This window comes from Papaver somniferum, chromosome 6 (genome assembly GCF_003573695.1).
Source record: "Papaver somniferum cultivar HN1 chromosome 6, ASM357369v1, whole genome shotgun sequence".
In the NCBI taxonomy this organism is placed as follows: domain Eukaryota; kingdom Viridiplantae; phylum Streptophyta; class Magnoliopsida; order Ranunculales; family Papaveraceae; genus Papaver; species Papaver somniferum.
Window position 1 is genome coordinate 166329255 of NC_039363.1, and position 18455 is coordinate 166347709.

An 18455-nucleotide genomic window follows, 5' to 3' on the forward strand; every position below is an offset into this window, starting at 1 on the left:
TGATATCTTAAATCCAGCTGCTAACTATGTTGATGATATCTTACCATCCCCGTTTGTGTCAAATATACTTCTTCCATGTTTTCTGATATTACTGCATATTTCTTACTTCTAATCATTCATATTCCATTAATTGGTTATGGGTTTCATATTGTTTCACAAGTGCAGATTGATAGGTTAACTAAGAAGGGAAAATCCGTAACTCCACTCTAGGCTATTGTTTGAGGGTGAAAACGATTTCTGCTGATTTTGGTAATTTCAAGTGTGTGGGTGAAAAACGAGTTTAAACCCTAAACAATGTACTGCAAGGGAGTACTTTAGATTCGAGATATCAATCTGTACAAATCCGTCCTAAACCAATAAATGGCCGTTCCAGACTTGCTTCGGTCACAAAGTGAAGGAGAAGGGTTGGTTTTGGGAGGGAAGTAGGGCTGTTCATGGTCGGTTTTGGTTCGGTTTCTAGCGACCAAAACCGAAACCAATACAACTGGTTTTTTAAAATCTAAACCAAACCAATCCATTAATCATTGGTTCGGTTTCCAAATGGTTCCAGTTGGTTTCGGTTTGTCCCAGTGGTTTTTGGTTAACCAATAATTATGTCAACCAAAAAAATATACACAAATTTACAGATAAAAAAATCGTAGTTGCCGATAGTATTGGTTTACACAAATTTACAGACAAAAACAACAAAATAAAAAAAATATCAAGAATAGTTAAAGCTTACTCTAATTCTAGAGATCAAAAAATATATATAATATATCTTAGTTTAGTTATTGACAAATAAAAAAGAAGGAAGACGGGAAGAAAAAAGTCAAGTAACAGCAGCTGTAGTTGGGGGTGGAGAAAGGAGGCGACTAAGAGAAGGAGAAAGAGAAAGAGGGAGTGTATCATAACGACATTAGATTTAGGGTTTCTATTTATCCTCTAAATCAATGGGTAGAACCTAATACTCGGTAGAAACTAAGTTTAAAAATTAATCGGTTTTCCAATGGCTTTTGGTTCGGTTTTAGAGGTCAAACCAAACCAAAACCAACACTATCGGTTTTCCACTTTCTACACCGTAACCAATCCATTAGTAAATGGTTCGGTTTGGTTTCTTCCTAATTGGTCTGGTTTGGTCCGATTCCAGCGGAAAACCGAAACCATGTTCAGCCCTAGAGGGAAGCGAAGAGAGTGTTGAGACCAGAATAGTTGATTCTGGAAGAGTAGTTGTTTCACGACTTGTATCAGAAAGTGGGAAGCTAACAGATGGAAAGCTAGCAAATATTTTCTGAGTGTTGTATCCTCCGACCTGAACCTGTTGTTCGGTGGAAATAGGTAAGACCTATTTATACAAGTCGAAGTGAAACGTACTCTGGTCTCATTAAGAAATGGAAAACGGATGAGTAAATGGGAGGAGGTGGTAACCGGTAACGCCTGGAATTGATGTTCCATAAAAGAAAGCGTTTCACCATTACCCCCTGTATTTACTAACCGCCTCATCCTTATGACACTGTCTTATAACGGGCGTAGTGTACGCCGCACTCTATAGACCGAAAAACCAATGCCCCATGAGCATCCCCCAGTTTGTGACATGTGTTGATGTCTCGAGTGTTTTCGTGGAAAACATGTAGCATGTTGTTGTTGTCTGAAAAGTTGAGATTGGGAGACTTGTCGGCTCGGTGGTGGCCTTCGACGGTCGAGATTATGCATCTTAAGAGGAAAGGTAGCCGTTGATTAATGCAACCCTTCGTTTGGTAGCCAGTGGCATGAAAGCATGCTCGGTATGGCTTTAATATGTCCTGGCTTAGGCGCGGCCAAAAGTTAGGGTTTTGGCTTTGTTTAGACGCGACCAAATTAGGGACAAAAGTTGCCATGCGATAGCTGGTAACCTTGGACGACTAAGATTTGCATCTAAGGTGGAAGGGTGGTCGTTGGTCGTCGCACGCCTTCGTTTTGGTAGTCGCATAGGAAAGGCCGGCATGGTATGGTGCGGCAAGGTGGTTGGCATGCCATTGGCACATGTGGCATGGCATGCCTTGGTGCGGTTTAGCAAGGCCAAAACTAGGGTTTTGGGCCAAAGGTTACCATGCGTTGGTTGGCGACCTTGGGCGGCTAAGATTTGCCTCTAAGGTGGAAGGGTGGCCGTTGATCGTCGCACGCCTTCGTTTTGGTAGCCGCATAGGGAAGGCCGTCATGGTATGGTGCGGCAAGGTGGTGAGCATCCATTATGTGGCATGGCATACCTTGGCGCGGTTTGGCGTGGCCAAAACTAGGGTTTTGGGCCAAAGTTTACCATGCGTTGGTTGGCGACCTTGGACGGCTAAGATTTGCATCTAAGGTAAAAGGGTGGTCGTTGATCGTCGCATGCCTTCGTTTTGGTAGCCGCATAGGGAAGGTCGACATGGTATGGCGCGGCGAGGTGGTTGGCATGCCATTGGCACATGTGGCATGGCATGCCTTGGCACGGTTTGGCGTGGACAAAACTAGGGAAGGTTACCATGCGTTGGTTGGCGACCTTGGATGGCTAAGATTTGCATCTAAGGTGGAAGGGTGGTCGTTGATCATCTCACTCCTTCATTTTGGTAGCCGCATAGGGAAGGCCGGCATGGTATGGTGCGGCAAGGTGGTTGAAGTGCCATTGGCACATGTGGCATGGCATGCCTTGACGCGGTTTGGCGTGGCCAAAACTAGGGTTTTGGGGCAAAGGTTACCATGCGTTGGTTGGAGACCTTGAGCGGCTAAGATTTGCCTCTAAGGTGGAAGGGTGGCCGTTGATCGTCGCACGCCTTCGTTTAGGTAGGCGCATAGGGAAGGACGGCATGGTATGGTGCGGCAAGGTGGTTGCCATGCCATTGGCACATGTGGCATGGCATGCCTTGGCGCGGTTTGGCGCGTCCAAAACTAGGATTTTGGGCCAAATGTTACCATGCGTTGGTTGGGCGGCTAAGATTTGCATCTAAGGTGGAACGGTGGTCGTTGATCGTCGCACACCTTCGTTTTGGTAGCCGCATAGGGAAGGCCGGCATGGTATGGTGCGGCAAGGTGGTTGGCATGCCATTGACACATGTGGCGTGGCATGGCATGGCCAAAACTAGGGTTTTGGGTCAAAGGTTACCATGTGTCAGTTGGCGACCTCGGACGGCTAAGATTTGTATCTAATGTGGAAGGGTGGTCGTTGATCGTCGCACGCCTTCGTTTTGTTAGCCGCATAGGGAAGGCCGGCATGGTATGGCGCGACGAGGCGGTTGGCATGTCATTGGCACGTTTTGGCGTGGCCAAAACTAGGGTTTTGGGCCAAAGGTTACCATGCGTTGGTTGGCGATCTTGGACGGCTAAGATTTGCATTTAAAGTGGAATGGTGGCCGTTGATCGTCGCACGCCTTCGTTATTTTACCACATAGGGAAGGCCGGCATGGTATGGTGCGGCAAGGTGGTTGGCATGCCATTGGCACATGTGGCATGGCATACCTTGGCGTGGTTTGGCATGGCCAAAACTAGGGTTTTGGGCCAAAGGTTACCATGTGTTGGTTTGCGACCTCGGACGGCTAAGATTTGCATCTAAGGTGGAAGGGTGGCCTTCGTTTTGGTAGCCGCATAGGGAAAGCCGGCATGGTATGGTGCGGCAAGGTGGTTGGCATGCCATTGGCACATGTGTCATGGCATGCCTTGGCGTGGTTTGGCATGGACAAAACTAGGTTTTTGGGCCAAAGGTTACCATGTGTTGGTTGGCGACCTCAGACGGCTAAGATTTGCATCTAAGGTGGAATGGTGGTCGTTGATCGTCGCACGCCTTCGTTTTGGTAGCCGCATAGGGAAGGCCGGCATGGCATGGTGCGACGAGGTGGTTGGCATGCCATTGGCACATGTGGCATGGCATGCCTTGGCACGGTTTGGCGTGGCCAAAACTAGGGTTTTGGGCCAAAGGTTACCATGCGTTGGTTGGCGACCTTGGACGGCTAAGATTTGCATTTAAGGTGGAAGGGTGGTCGTTGATCGTCGTTTTATTAGCCGCAGAGAGAAGGCCGCCATGGTATGGTGCGGCAAGGTGGTTGGTATGTCATTGGCACATGTGGCATGGCATGCCTTGGCACGGTTTGGCATGGTCAAAACTAGGATTTTGGGCCAAAGGTTACCATGCGTTGGTTGGCGACCTTGGACGGCTAAGATTTGCATCTAAGGTGGAAGGGTGGCCATTGATCGTCGCAAGCCTTCGTTTTGGTAGCCGTATAGGGAAGGCCGACATGTTATGGTGCGGCGTGGCTGGCATAGCATTCCATTGGCACAGTAGTGCGGCTGGCATGGTTAGCATGCCTTGGCGCGGTAGACGTGGCTGGCATGGCATTCCATTGGCACAGTGGTGCAGATGGCATGGTTGACATGCCTTGGCGCGATAGACGTGGTTGGCATGGCATGCCATTGGCACAGTGGTGCGGCTGGCATGGTTGGCATGCCTTGGCGTGGTAGACGTGGCTTGCATGGCATGCCATTGGCACAGTGGTGCGGCTGACATGGTTGGCATGCCTTGGCGCGGTAGACGTGGCTGGCATGGCATGCTATTGACACAGTGGTGCGGCTGGCATGGTTGGCATGACTTGGCGCGGTAAACGTGTCTGGCATGGCATGCCATTGGCACATTGGGCGGCTGACATGGTTGGCATCCCTTGGCGTGGTAGACGTGGCTGGCATGGCATGCCATTGGCACAGTGGTGCGGCTGATATGTTTGGCATGCCTTGGCGCGGTAGCATGAGAATTAGAGTTTGGCATAGATGATGTCAGTCAATGTTAAGGGTTCTGTCGTGGAACATGACACATAAAAAAAAAAGGTACCATGGTAATTCTTACGTAGGCATGTTGATCGATTCAATAAATGTGCTAATGGTCATAGTGACGTCATGTCAGATGTGCGGTTTTACGATTTTAACCCTAAGCTAAAAACCACCATCAACAGCTATTTATTCAATTTGAGTTCAAATGCTGGGGGTAGATTTGTAAAAAATATCATATTTGGTAAGATAAAAATCTAGTAATCGATTTTTAACTACTTTTCAAATAAAAAGGGGTAACGTTAGCTTTTCATAGGGGTATATAAAGGAACACCCTTATGGAAAGCCAAATGTAATCATATTTTTGGGAACCTAAAGCCATGTTTTTTCTGAAAATGATCTCTTGTAACATTTCTCCAACCTTTTATCCCGAGAAAAATCCTCGTCAACTATTAATCTCGTTACCAATTTTCAGGGTTCAAAGTTAAATCACCAAAATTGCTTTGTTCTCAAATTCATCAAATAAAAAACACCTCAGATTAATACTGTGAGAGAAATCTTACAAAAACTCTGGATAACCAACCATCCATATTATGTCTCAGTCTTTACTGATGAGACCTTCCTAATCAAGTTTGAAGAATCTCAAGCAGACTCGGTGATGATTTTAGAAGGTACCCCTTGGATCATCAAAGATGAACTCTATGCTTTAGAAAGATGCTTGCCTGAGAAGCTTCCATCGGATTACAAGTTTGAATGGATGGAATTTGGGTTACAAACCCATGGATTTGCGGTTGAAAATCTCTCATCTATGTTTGTTTTCGAATTTGTTTCTCAGTTGGGTAAGACGCGACCAATAAGGGGATATGGAGCTACCACTTGGGGAAAATTTAATCAAACCAAAACTCACATCAATATCAATCATCCACTACCACAAGCAATTGTTTTTCCTCTACCAAACAACCGAAAATATGTTGTCACAATTAAATATGATAGGTTGCCAAAATTATGTCTTTTTGTGGTCGCATAAGACACTTGATGAAGGTTTGTCCTAAGATTAATGATTTGAAAGATTATATCTTTGCTAACTATCCTGTGGAATTGCATGAACAAGCAATTGAAATGATACAACCTAATTTCTCTCCCTCGATTAATGCTTCTGCAAAGCCACTGGTAAGTGAAATACCAACTTTAAGGATATATATGTGGTTGAAGAATACGAAAACTCAGTACCAACGCCCAATACTTCTTCTTCTCACAAGCCTACTCAAGTTCCTGCGGTGTTTCCTTCTATATCGGCACCCCATACACCAGAACTATTAGAGGCAAGAAAATGTATCCTCATTAGGAAGGTATTCTTCTCCTAGATTGAGATCTACAATTGTTATTCCAGATAATTTTAGAGTTGAACGTAACTCTACGGAGGTTTTCAATTTTGAAAGTGGCCCATCAAGAAGTAATTTCGTATTTAGTACCACCGAACATCAGAGTTTATCTTTGAACAAGGGAAAACTGGTTATTCAGGCAAGTGAATCTTCGGTCATAATTTTTTCAAGTTTTATTCCTTCATGGCCTTCAAGTTATAACCCAGCATCGGTTTTATCTGTCACTGAAATTCAGACTGTCTTAACCCAATATTGGCGTATTCTAGTTTTTCTGGTACAAATAAAGAGAAAAAAGCAGTAATTGGTTCGTCTGGAAGTTCTTCTGCAAAGAAATGCTACTTACTGGCGAATCCTCAAGGCCAAAAATCAAAATTTTCCTTGAAAAATGATATATCTTCCAAAAATGAGATGGTAGCATATTCAAATATATATGGGACGGATAAAGTGAAGAAAGTGGTGCCCCAACAATTCGATCATTGAAATCTTTCCTCAGAGGTACAAACCCTTCAATTTTATTTCTTTTCGAAAATAAAATGTCTAAGCATTACAAAGAGTTCATCAATTTGGATTTCAAAGTCATTGCATAGTCTCTTCTATGGGAAGAAGTGGTGGACTGTGGTTACTTTGGAAAGAAGATATCAATATTGAAGTTATCTCTCAATCCTGTAACATGATTCATGTGATGGTTAATCAATATGTTTGTGGGAATCAATGGAATTTATTCTTCATGTATGGACCTCCTTTTACTTCTCAAAGGGCTAATTTCTGGCATGACATGTCAATTTATACTCAAAATTTTGTTGTATGTAAGTGCTTCATTGGAGACTTTAATGCAATTTGTTATGGTGAGGAAAAGTTTGGTGGTGTTCCTATTTGAACTCAAACATATCTTTCTTCACTAACTTCATCCAGAAAAATCATCTTATTGATTTGGGATACAAAGGCCCGGCATACACCTGGACTAATGGTCGTGGTTTTGAAGATCTTATTCGTCAATGTCTGGATAGAGTGCTAGCAAACCCGGAGTGGTGCATTGCTTTTCACAATTCAGCAGTGCTGCATTTACCAACAATTGCCAGTGACCATGCCCCAATTATTTTAAACACCTGCAGAAATATGGCTATATCTCCTCCTACCTATAAATTTGAAGCATTATGGCTTTCTCATCCAAAATTCTTGGAAAAAGTTAATGAATGCTGGTCTCTCTAGATGATGAAGAAGATATTCAATCTAAGTTGATGAAACTAGGTTCTTTTCTCACAGAGTGGAGTCGCAGAAGGGTTGGTTGTATTAAGCACAAGATTACAATTCTAAAAGCTAAACTTCTCAGAGTTCAATCTTGGAGGCCTTCTCCGGATAATATTCATAGGGAAAAGTTGGTTGCTGCTCAACTCAATGAATACGTCATTATGGAAGCTACGTATTGGGATCAGCGAATGAAACAACAATATGTGAGATGTGGTGACCGGAATACTAGGCATTTCCACTTATCTGGTCAACAAAGAAGAGGGAAGAATACTATTAGTCATCTTTTATCTGATGATCAAACTTGGATAACAGATCAAAGTGAAATTACTAGACAATTTGTTCATCATTTTCAGTCTCTTTTTCAAGAACAATCTCAGATTAATCCTCCTCAGTTCTCTATTCAAGGCCAGGCTGTGTCTAATTTGGATAATGCAGCTTTGTGTAAAGTTCCTTCAATGAAGGAAATATAGGCAGTGGTTGTTAAGATGGGTTCCTATACATCTCCTTGGTCGGATCGATATCCACTGGTGTTTTACAAGAAGTGTTGGTATTTGTACTGATGTTTTAAGATCAATAAAGAAGATATTTGAATGTGATGTTTTCCCTGATTTACTCAACCATACCAATGTCTTACTAATCCCAAAAATAAAAAATCCTGCTACACCATCGGATTTTTGGCCTATATCTCTGTGTAACGTCTTATATAAGATTGTCACAAAGATTCATTCAAACAGAACTAAGACTTATTTAGAGGAGTTTATCTGCTGGTCTCAGAATGCTTTTGTCCTTGGAAGATAAATTCTCGATAATATCATCATTGCAAAGTTCTTGGGAAATATGTTGAGGGTTATGGGAATTGCAGGAAATGCTCATTCTCTCATCATGTCTTGTGTTTCTTATGCTTCTTTCTCAATTAACATCAATGGAGCTCCTCAAGGTTTTTTCAAGAATTAAAAATGAATTCGTCAAGGCTGCCCACTCTCTCCTACATTAATCATTATTTGTTCTCAAGGGTTAGCTCTTTTGATGAAACAATATGAACATCAAGGTCTCTATCAAGGTTATCCAATCAATAGATGGGCTCCTTTAATTTCACACTTTATGTTTGCAGATAAATTATTCTTTTTTTGTGAGAATACTAGAGTTAATGTTAGGAATATAATGAATATTTTGGAGGAGTATGCTGGTTTGTCAGGGATGATGATTAACTATGATAAATCCTCTATATACTTCAGTAAAAATATTCCTCTTCTAAGAAAACAAACAACAATGCAGGATTTAGATGTCAGGAAGATGACAGTGGAGGAAAAATATTCGGGTATATATCCTTTAAAATCAGACTATAGAATCTCAAGTTTTGGTTTTCTATCAGAAAAGTGTTTGAGCAAGCTTTCAGCTTGGAGATTCCATTTAGTCAATTCCGTGGGAAGATCAATCTTAGTGAAAACTTCATTATCAACGATTCTTGTGCATTTTATGGGGGTACTGTCTGCTTCCTAAAGGTGTTACTAATGACTTGGAGAATATAATACGGTCATTCTGGTGGGGTCACGGCTCTGATGAGAGAAAATTGCACTTCATAAACTGAGAAAAATTGGAACTCAGAAAAGAATGTGGTGGTCTTGGGATAAAGAACATGGAGTTGATGAATTTAGATTTAATCTGTAAGCTTTCTTGGAGATACCTGAAGGATAGAGAAGCAATGAGGGTGCAGTTGCTAGATGCAAAATACATAATGGATGCTTCGTTTTGGACCGTAAATAAACCTGAAAAATGCTCAGCTATTTGGGGTAGTATGCTTCAGGTTATATAACATCTGGAGAACAAGGTTTTCAGGAAGATATATAATGGTGTGAAGGTTCATATTTTAAAGGATCCATGGCTAGTTCAACAATTAGATCACTTAATCAGCACTCATTCTTCTATGCCGGGTGATATTCAACATGTCTACGACTTAATGATTCCTCATTCAAGGTCTTGGAATGTTCCTCTTTTACGTGAATTATTTCCTCCTGAAACTGTTAACTGTATTACTGCAATTTATTTAAGTTATGATGTCGACTCGGAGGATAAATTAGTCTAGACAGGTAATGCTTCAGGGAATTTCACTACTATTTGTACCAAAAATTAAATTTAGGCACAAAACACAATTGATTTGATGATGATGATGATGATGATGATGAAGTAAGACAACTATAAAAATAAATAATGAATACAAAAACTTTACGTGGTTCGGCAAGTAATGTCTACGTCCAAAGGTGAATCCCCCTGGGGAGAGAAGTTTTATTGATATAAGTATTACAATGGTTTTTCTCTTGGTTAGAAAACAAATCTAAGCAGATGAAATGTGGTGAAAATGGTAGCTCCCTTCTCCTCCCGTTGAGATTTTTTCCCTCGTTTGAGTTGAGATTTAGCCTATATTTATAGGCAGAAAGTATATCTAGCTTTAGGATTTCATAGTTATCTTCATAACTTCCTTTCCCTGTATAAATCCAAGAAAACAACCAGATTCATGATAAGGTTTGTTATTCCTCTGATATTTATCATAATCCTTAATTATCTTAAATAATTATTATCTTGAATAATAATCATAACCACTTAAGATAATTATCCTCTTTCTGTTAGGATTTTGCAATTATCTTAAATAATTATTATCTTTAATAATAATTATTTCCACCAAACATAATTATCCTCTTCCTGCTAGGATTTATCTGGGCTTCCATATGAAGCAAAAATGGGTTTCCATAATAAACCAAACAGGCTTCAACATTAAGCCAACTGGGCTTCCAAAATAAGCCAGTTATGTTTCCATAATAAACAAAATGGGCTTCAATAATAAGCCATCTGGGCTTTCAAAATAAGCCAACTGGGCTTCTTTAATAAGCCTTGGATTTCTTTAACAAACCGACTGGGCTTCCAAAATAAGCCAACTGGGCTTTTATAATAAGCCATGTGGGTTTCTTTAATAAACCGACGGGTTTCTCCAATAAACCATGTTTCACCGATATTGAATAGCTTGTGCGGTACGCAAGTGTACCATTTTAATGGGGTACAAACATCGCTTCTTAATTCTCAACTTGTTGATGGATTATGAACAAAAAAATATTAACTTTATCACACAAGATAAAACCAAGGCTGTCTTGCATAAATATCCACGTACCAAAATATTTCACATTTGAAATATTATGCACGTCTTTTTAGTGCTCCACGTTCATTTTACGTGAGAGATCAAATTTTCCTAAAATGCTTTGCTGAGTGACGTTTGTATATCGAAGTACACATACCATAGTGGGATCATTAACTTCTTCCCATCAAACTAACTCGTCAATAATATGTTGGTTGTTCTCCTTATAACGAAACTTTACGAGAAAATGCATAGTTTGAAAACACATTCATTGTCATAGTCGCACATGTATATATAATAACTTTTAATTTAAGAGAATATGCAGACTCACTTGACATGTCGTATGAATCCTTGAAAAATTATAACTCCAAAATCTTTTTGTACGCGGCGCTTTTAGTTTTCCGTCGACTGTCCCATAACGAGGTAGGATGCTCTTATCGACGAAAATACTAACTTTTCCACAATCAAGTATGTCATTACATATCACGATAGCACTCTTGATGTATATCTTTTCTTGGAATGCAAGAAGAACCGCCATATCACGTCATGCATTGACTCTCTCAATTTGATTTTTGTAATTTGAGACTTTAATTCCCAAAGAAACACCAATTATATGAGTTTGTTTCTTGCACGTAGATCTTGAGTCTGTCTAACGTAAGTGGGCGTACCATTCTCCTTCCTTTACTCTACTAATGGAACTTGAGTGACATAGGGTAACTTTAATTCTTGTCTTTTTCTCACTCGAATGCAAGTTGCTTGCGTCTCTTATTAGGAACATTGATCGTCCATATGCTCCGTTACTGGTCTCGAAGTTGCTGACTCAACGCTCTTGTGTTTGCGAATAATGAATGTACGATAATCTCCGGTGTACAGGTTGAATGTCATTAGATTTTTGTCATACATTTTCTTTCTTTCGCTCCTTTCCCTCCATTTTTGCTTCAGCTTAATTATATATTAACACCTTGTTTCCACCGTTCTCTTTATTAGAAAGACATCGCAACAATTTCCTTAATAACAAAATTATTTCGTATTTGTATTTCTCTTTTATAGAAAAGCATTGCAACTATTTCCTTAATAATTAAATTACTTCGCCTTTGTCTTTCTCTTTTGTAGAAAAGTATTGCAACTATTTTCTATACAATAAAAGAGTTTTTTTGGAGCGTTCTCATTCACCGGAGCTCCATGTTAATTCTGACTTCTAGTTGATTCTCGCTTCTGGTTGATTCTGTCCGCACCATTTTTTTTTTGGTAATAGAATATTAAATTTTAACTAATAAAATTTTTCTAAATCTAAAATAACTAAATCTTAAAAATCTTTTTCTTGCCTACCGTAACAAAATCTTTAAAATCTCATAACATGCCAATAATATATCAAATCACGATTCCATCATGATAATCAAAAAGATAAATCCAATGATCATCACGTAATGAGAAAATGGATCGAATGACATCACGTGATAAAAAAAATTGATCGAATGATCATCAAGTGTCCAGTGTCCATTTTCCGTTTACATACACAAAAAACGTTATTTTCCTAATTACATCCCAAACTATCAATTAAATCGAGAAAAAAATAAAATTTCAAAAAAAAACTGATTAGCCCGGTCATAGATCTCTATTCTGCAAAACTTGATTGCCCAGCTCATGAATCTCTTTCCCGCAAATATTTGTTGGTGGTCCTGCACATCAATTAAACTTTTTTAATAATCTATATGAATGATTTGGAACAAAAATTATTGTTTGAATAAAGCTAATACAAAAAAAAATATGCGCCAATACAAAAGAAACTATGATTTCCAAAAATCGTTTTTTTAATTTTTTTTTTATAATTGAAAAAACTTAAAATATGTAAACAAAATCCTTACGGATTATTTTCCTTATTAAAAAAAATATTGTTTCATGGTTAGTAATTGATAATTAATTAAAAACAAATAAAATGTAAACAAAATCTTGAAAATATTATTTTACTTATTTAAAAAATATTATTTAATGATTAATAATATCTTGTCAAAAAGATATTGCAAGTACATTGGTAATTTTTTTATATTGTTCATTCAAAAATATTAATTTTCTTAAAACAAATATTTTCAAGTAAATACGATTGGTAAAAAATAATACAATAAGCAAAATCCGCGACCTTATCTTGCCAAAAATATTAGTTATTCTAGATATATGTTGATACTGATTAATATTATTTTAAAAAAAATCATTTTATTTATGGAATTGGTGTCTCTATATAAATCATTGGACAAAAAGCTAACCTCGGCCATTTTCTCCATGGTGCTTCTCTCTTGCTTTGAGTTTTTTTATTTTCATTAATTGTTGATTGACGGGCGTTGTTTGATGTGCAGGTATCTTCGAAATCGTGATGATTGACATTGCAAATGCTATCGTAACAGGAGTCATATGGAAGAAATTGATAATTTTCTTTTGTTTCTTTTGAATTATGCTGTTAAAATTATTTGATTTGCATGTCCCATGAGGGTGCCACGGTTGCTGCTGATTGGTGCGACAATCGATATTGGTTTTTTTTCGAGCTTTGAGATGATGATATAATAAATTCAAGCGAAGGTATGTAATTTTTTTTTTATTGGGAGTTTTTTTTTATTTTGTGTATTGCATTTGTTGATGGTGAATCTGTTGATTTTGTTGGTTGAAGGGCCCTAATCGACTTAAATTTTTTGATACTCTTAATAAAGCTTACGAGAATTATAGGTTAATTAAGGTACATATCCACTCCACTACTTTTTAATTCGCTGATCACGGTTAATCCAATTTTAAGTTTCTTTGAAGTCTCATTCAGAGTCTTTTAAATTACTCTAGCTTGGAAGTCTAAGTTTGGTGATTATATCCGGTGTGGTTCCAAAGACTGTTATTCGGGTAAGTAAATCTGCTAATTTAGAATTTAGGATAGATATATTGATAAATGAAGGCCTGAATTTCTTATGTGTTTGCCTCGCTCAAACCCTACTTCATCATCCTCTTCCGAAATTCGAGATTCTGAAACAGAAATTCCGTGTTTCAAACCCTACTTCATTATAACACCCTATGTGTGTTTAGTTTCTCCTTCTACGTGTTTCTCTAATTCTATTCGAATCTCTTTATTAAGAAATCGAAAGTCTGGAATTCGAATTGGTATACTATCTCTTTCAGACGTAGATCTAATTTGGGTTTTGCGCATATGGATAGTTACAAAAGATTGATTTTGATTTTGTGTAACTCGGTTTCAAAGGTTTGTGAAGATTTGGAGTTTCTGCTGCCATAGAGAAGAAGGTAAACCCTAAAGCAGATATTTTTGACTATTCGTTCTAAGGTGTTTTCCACAAGTTTTGGATTTAACACATCCATGATGTCATGTTTCAGATGTACAGAGAGAACTTGATTTACCAGCTCGGGGTGATTTTTTTTATTGTGCTCGAGGATTGCTTGGGCGGGGGGAAGAACGAATCGAAAGAGATGCACATGTAAGGAAAAATAACTATGAACTTTAGAATTAATAGTAATTGCCTTACTTCTTAACCAATATGCTTTAATTATTGGTATTTTTCTTTGATCCAATTAGTGCTGGTTCTGCTTCCTTTCTCATGTATTAAATAGCTATAAGATGGTGAATTTTTGAAATATGGCAGGTTAAGAAGATAATGTTGCTGCCATAGTATTTATTCGCATTTCCATTGTATTTCAGTAGTTAATAATTTTATTCGCACTTACACCATTCTCACTGGACCCAAGTACCTGATTGGAGATTAACTTTGGAGATACCACATCGGCATTACTTTGATGTTCATGCTCATGAAATGAAAATGTGAAGAAAGGTGAGACCCTACTTTTATGATCAGGAACTATCTTAATTGGGATGTTTTTGCAGTATTGCAACTATCTGTATTTTAAGGATTCTTCTTTGTAGAAAATGCTCACGGATGGCATGGCAGAAGCGCCGTGTTTGAAATAAAATGAAGTGGCAAGCTCCAAATACATGTTAAGATCCTCCAGAGACAAAAAAAAAAATGCAAGGCTTGAGCGTAGTAATCATTTTCAAGGTACAGGACATGCAAAAAATGACTGCAAAAATTATTATTGATTATCAAGAGTAGTCAATTTATGATATTCCCTTCCTTTTAACATTATTCTTTTGTCATGTGCATGTATTGACTGCACTAGCTGATAAACTTGGCATATAATTCTTAATTTTGTGAGTTATCGTTGCTGGGCACACATTTCGTGATCCATATTATCATTGCAATTGTACGAGTGAGTTCATGGGTCTAATAAATGGGAAATATGAGGTGAAGTGCTACTTGAGAAGATGAGATGATTTTAATATAGGGACCACCTTTTCCTCTAGAATTTCAATCCACCGTTGGGCAGTAGGTGCCTAATTTGACCCGATTATCAAAACATGCTGAGATTACTTCCACGGCTAACGGTAACTTATAAATGATGTAATAGGAACACAGCAACTCCAAGTTGCACCATGACCTATACGGTAGCATTTGAATTTTGTTGATCTCTATCTCACTCGCGATATACACCTATGGCTATGATGTAACATTTCACATCCCGAATATCCCTTAGTCATTACTAGGTACTGGCAGCAAGGAATGTGGTTTTCTTAATAAGTGTACTATTGACATCTATACATATTAGTGTTATTAAATTGTTGGAGGATGACGTTCAATTTTATAACCTAACATAATTTAGCTTAGCTATATTAGAATTATGTTACGGGAGAAAACTAACCCTAGCCTGCCATATCACTAAACATGGTTAATCTTGAATTTGCCGATGAATAAGTTTCTTATATCATTAGATGACCAGTCCACATTTTTATTTGTAGGAAAAAACTTTTGGACAAGCTGGACACATGTGAACTGAATGTTCATCTCAGAGAACCATGCTGTGGTTGTGCCTCACAACCATGGTTGATGGAAGCTAAATATCACAACTCAATGAGGTGATCTTGATTGGAAAAATGGGGTTTATGAACGTGCTAACCAACAAGTAATTTTTATTCCATTTTTGCAGTTGAGTTACCTACTTGCTGCTTTACAGTTATCCACTACTACTTTAATCGATAGCTCAATGTCATTTTGCAGGTTGCGCAATTATTTCGTAATTCCCACCCTGCCCAAACGTTAAGTTAATTGAGAAAATAGTTTAAATGTAACTACCATTTCATAATTTTAAGAAATAGAGTTTTTATAGATACCTCTTACAATGAAGATGCAATCTAACTTATAAAATGGCTAACATTAATGCCAAATATTAATTTTTAAAATAATAGACAGCCCGAGTGGACCAGCAAAACTCTTTAATGCACCGGCCAGAGCTACTATGACACGATTACCTAATCGTTATAGGACCAATGTGTAGATGCATTTTTCGGCTATCATGATTCAACTAATGAAACACGCTACTATGACCCGACTAACTAACACACTATAATATGACACGACCAACTAAATATTTGGCCCGTTCTGCTATGACCCGACTATTATAGACAAGACCAACTAACACACTAATTTAAATGTGGGCATTATATTTGTTGGTCGTGCTAATTGTATCTCAATGTTTTTGAAACAGAATAGGACAAAAGGAAGGTTTGTAACTTTAGATCATAGGAAGGAAGAGTTCTAGAGAAGTGTCCTTACTATTAGGAATTGCTTGCCGCAATTTAACGAATGTTGTCACTAATGGTCACGTGATCGTACACTTAAAAAGAATAATCTAGCCTATGACGAATCGATGATTATTAACAGTTCCTTCTCTAATTTCATTTGCTGGCGGTCATCCCCGACGAGTGTGATTAGACAGTCCAACTAACCCTCATCTACGAATATCCGTGTAAGACATATTTTTTGCATATTCCATTTAACGGTCTAAGAGTGTCACTCTATCATTCTCTACTGTTACAAAAAATAATGAATTTGGATAGTGCTTCTGCAATATTTGCTTGCTATTCCTTAGTCCAAGATTATTCTTCCGCGTTACATATAGGCTATTGTCAATGTTCCTACTTAACTGTATCAATTTCCATGTTTTAGGAATCTAACTAGGTAGTAAAAAGATAGCTTTGGCAGGTGTTAACAAATTGTCGAGTGAATTAGGTGTTGTATGTTATAGTCCTCTACTTGGATGTTATCATCTATTAATCTTCGTGAGCAATAATTTTTGGGTTCAGTGACTGTTGATGTAAATCAGAGGTAATAAAGTAGTATATGGAGGAAACTGCCAACGTGTTGCTGAAGAAAAATGAGTCAAGAAACGAACTGCCTTGGTTTTTAACACGCATGAGAAGGAATGTAAATTACTTATGTAAATTTTCATAGACTTTGTTGCATGAAAAGGTATGAACTAGATGGTTGTCCAAATTCTGCACACTATGTCAAGTATCACCATATATGGTTTTAAAATCTAGGCAGTATGATTCTAATTCAATTTTGTTACTCATTTTTATTTTCCTGTCATATGTTGGCATTATACAGATGCAAGATAAAATTTCACATCGCTGTTGTCATATATTCGCATTATTTTTATGTGACAACTTAATGTTTGTAAACAATTTTCCTTTAGGTTAGCATTTTTCTTTAGGGCTGTCAATGGATATCCAATATCCTACCTTTAGATAATTTCGGGGTTCAGTCTATACTTAAAAGCTATATATATACTCTAGATCCCTGCATAATCACTTAATTTGAATCTTGATTTTTATTGCGCCGAAATAAAACATATGACTAAACGTACGATGATTATGTAAATAATTAACATGAACGCAATATTCACGAGTTTAACTTACACATGATGATATAATTCGCAAATTTACATATATGCTATATTTATAATTAGAGATTTATATATGTTATTTTTAATTTATTTTAATTTTGGTGATTCCCTAGTGAAAATGTATTTTATGTTAATGTAGTCGATTGAGCGAAAGGAAACCAAAAGAAGGTCATTTACTAAAGAAATTCATTACTCAGTATCCATTTTGACTTTTAATAAAACATTAACAAAATCACATGAATTAATTTTGATAAAGATTTTATTTTTGAAAGATGTATTGTATCAATATCATGATCTCGATAATGCTTTTGTTCACGAAGTAAAACCACATAATACTTAGTTAAGATCAAGAAAAACAAGAATACATAAACGAACAAAAGCATGACCTTATAAATAATATGATTATCGAAATTTGGAAATGGATTTAGGACATAACTTTTGGCCAATCAATTATCGCACGAATAAATGTTGTAGTCCTTTATGATGTTAATCTCAAACTTATATTATTTTAATAATCTTTCTCAGTTACATTTTTATTAGTTTCCAGGATCATTAACTTCTTGAATGAAAGATTATAATCGAAAGCGATGCGTAAGAAGTAATTCAGAAGATAAACAAAAGAGACTTTTGTGAAAATTATCGAACTCAATCGATTTTATCGGATATTGCATATCTAAACACCAAATTTAGGAGAATAAAATTTGCATATGTTAACCGCACCTGCAATACGGTTGCCTATAATGTAGCCCAATGGGCAAAAAATAACAAAAATTGTATGGCATGGTCTTCTCCGCCAGTTTGGCTAACGCCATATCTTAGTGCTGACTACAGTCCCCCATATTTGAGTGTGGAAGTTTAATGTATTTTTGATCTTTATGACTTTGCGTGTGTATATATATATATATATATAAACTTCTTGAATGACTTATTAGTTTTTAATAATAGTGTTTTGTTGTGAAAGAGAATGAGACATAAAATAAGGAGAAAAAGTAAAAAGAATTTTTTTTTTGTTGAATGTGTGCGTAGAATACAATGTTTAAGTCTCTATTATATAGATAGAAGACTTGGCGTCCAAGATATGTAAACCCTAATCTTAGACACGAAGGGCATCTTAGTAAAGTTTATAATACATATATTTTTTTTAAACATGACTTAATATTCTGCAAGTGAGAAAC

At 37.5% G+C, this 18455-nt stretch overlaps 1 long non-coding RNA gene across 7 annotated transcripts; it reads left to right on the plus strand.

Moving 5' to 3' along the window:
• Nucleotides 1-12803: 12803 nt before the first annotated feature.
• LOC113286383 lies at nucleotides 12804-15631 on the plus strand. 7 transcript variants are annotated; one of them, XR_003329257.1, is made up of 6 exons: nucleotides 12804-13770; nucleotides 13861-13961; nucleotides 14127-14312; nucleotides 14405-14537; nucleotides 15335-15498; nucleotides 15594-15631. It is a non-coding gene; the product is annotated as an uncharacterized LOC113286383 (long non-coding RNA). The 7 variants fall into 7 exon arrangements; XR_003329261.1 differs by lacking the exons at nucleotides 15335-15498; nucleotides 15594-15631 and having other exon boundaries at nucleotides 12804-13222; nucleotides 13321-13377; nucleotides 13730-13770; nucleotides 14405-14581; XR_003329260.1 differs by lacking the exons at nucleotides 15335-15498; nucleotides 15594-15631 and having other exon boundaries at nucleotides 12804-13068; nucleotides 13157-13222; nucleotides 13321-13770; nucleotides 14405-14581.
• Nucleotides 15632-18455: the final 2824 nt, after the last annotated feature.